General features: G+C 44.0%; 1 protein-coding gene across 13 annotated transcripts in view; it reads right to left on the reverse strand.

Annotated features, from left to right (window-relative positions):
• Positions 1-2,327, reverse strand: part of Mast4 (microtubule associated serine/threonine kinase family member 4) — a 604,035-nt gene that overhangs the window by 327,874 nt on the left and 273,834 nt on the right. The window lies entirely within an intron of this gene.

Below are 2,327 nucleotides of genomic sequence, written 5' to 3' on the forward strand. Positions count from 1 at the left end.
ACCTAATGAAATCACATGCCACACATTTTTAATGAGAAAAATTACAAGATACCTAAATTAAAAGAACCAATTTTCCACAGGGAAATCTGGGGGGAAAGTGTTTTAGGTAAACCAATTTTCTGAAGGCAAAATAAAAATTTCAACACCACTCTGAGTTGTACCCAAAGCAAATTACTGCCAGCAAGCAATAAGGCTCTGATAATGAGACCTGATTAGGGTTGAAATTAAGCAGGAGATACAGCAGACTCTTCAGAGCTGTTTTGATAGAGTTCATCAGTTTAGCAGGCATGAGGTGAATGACCAGGGTCCCAGGAAAGGGTAGCAGCCCAGCTTTGCAGACTGGGAGAGGATGCTGTTTAAATGATCTCACATCTGGCCGGTGCCCATCACACGGGTTCATTTATAAAAGGAATTTCCCACCCACACACATACACTCCACCGGAATTACAGGACTGAGTGTCTGACATGGTACTGGGCATCATGGCCATTCAATCTACAGGAGCATAGGCAGTGTATGCACCCACATGGGGGAAGAGAAGGGTCTTCTTGTCTCTCCTATTTATAAACGAGGTCCTAGTATTTAGAAGATGTCAAACTGCACACATGTTAAACAAATTCACAGAGAATTACACAAATGTTCAGACCACACTGCTAATCATTTTGGTCTCTAGTTTTTTGTTAAAATCCATCTTGACTGGAGAATGAAAAAGAAAACAGAAACAGTATTTTGGCTTCCCCAAGAGAGTTCTTTATGGGTAGACAGAGCGCATGGGGGAGGTGCTAAGGGAGAGTAAAGAACATCTGGGGAGATCCATGGTGAGTTCTAGAGTGACTGTGTGTTCCTAGCAGAGCCCCGGTTTCTCCATGTGTAAACTGGGGCCATGACAGCTGCTCCAAAGAATTATGAGACAAAACTAAGACATACAGCATGCTTAGTACATGCCTGCTTTGACACAACATGTAACTCATGATGCTTATCAGTGGTACAGAGGCACCTGTCCCTGGTTTCTGATTTATACTACCCTAATATTGGCTCATTCACTTCCCTTTACAAAGGCCACATAACTGTGTCTAGGAAGCTTTGAACACCTCATACATTTCTTTTTTTTTTTAAAAGATTTATTTTATTTATTTTATGTGTATGAATACACTGTAGCTGTACAATGGCCGTGAGCCCAGAAGAGAGCATCAGATCTCATTATGGGTGGTTGTGAGCTACCATGTGGTTGCTGGGATCCGAACTCCGGACCTTCGGAAGAGCAGTCAGTGCTCTTACCCGCTGAGCCATCTCGCCATCCCCTAAAATTGTTTTTGTTTTGTTTTGTTTGTTGGTTTTTTTAAGACAGGGTTTCTCTGTACAGCCCTGGCTGTCCTGAAACTCACTCTGTCGATCAGGCTGGCCTCGAACTCAGAAATCTACGTGCCTCTGCCTCCCAAGTGCTGGGATTAAAGGCGTGCACCACCACTACCCGGTTTATACATTTCTTCCTCAACAGCAGCAGAACCTCCACAGGCCCTCAGCCCCAGGCTTTGTGGGGACCACCAACATCTCTGACACCCTGTTTTCACTTAATGCAGAAACACTCAACAAGTGTCCCTTACCACCCACCTAAGTTAAAACCCAGGCCGTCCCTTGCAAACCAATGAGCAGACTTCAGGAAGCAGATGACCTTAGAGCTACCTGCAAACACCTGACAGAAAGCAAGGATCTTCTCTTCCAGCTTTGTGTCCTAGCCACAGGCTGCCAGAGCATTCCCACTAGGATTGTCCCCCAGCCCCCACCCTGCCAGGGCCTGCAGAATAGAAGGGAAACACGCTGCACAACCAATGACCACAATTCTGTTGCTCTTTTTAAAAATCAGAGGGTAGGAAGTGGCAGGAAGGGACTGCTCCAGTCTGGGAATCCAGTAAGGCAGATGACACAGAGAGAGGCACAGGAAGTGTGTGGAAAGAAAAACAAGAAAGGCTGCTTACGAAAAAGACTCAGCTAAAAAGGAAAAGGTGTTCTTTGCCAAGAAAAATGTGCTAATCTTATGCAGCTGAACGGTGTATTTAAAGACACATTGTAGGACTTTTGTCTTTAACTCCTGAATTCTTAATCTTGACTCTTCCCAAGAACAATGAAATATACCACCCCAGGGCTCAGGGATCTGAGTATCACCTGGCTCAATGCGAACTTCATATTCAGGGAATAATTAAAAGAACCAGGATGATGCATTTTGTTGTTTCAATAAACTTGAAAGATTGGAGGAAATTGAAGGTTCTTGCATATATATGAGTACATGTGCATGCGCAGGTACACATATACACATACACACACACACACA

The sequence above is a fragment of the Mastomys coucha genome, unplaced genomic scaffold (assembly GCF_008632895.1).
Source record: "Mastomys coucha isolate ucsf_1 unplaced genomic scaffold, UCSF_Mcou_1 pScaffold8, whole genome shotgun sequence".
Classification (NCBI taxonomy): Eukaryota; Metazoa; Chordata; class Mammalia; order Rodentia; family Muridae; genus Mastomys; species Mastomys coucha.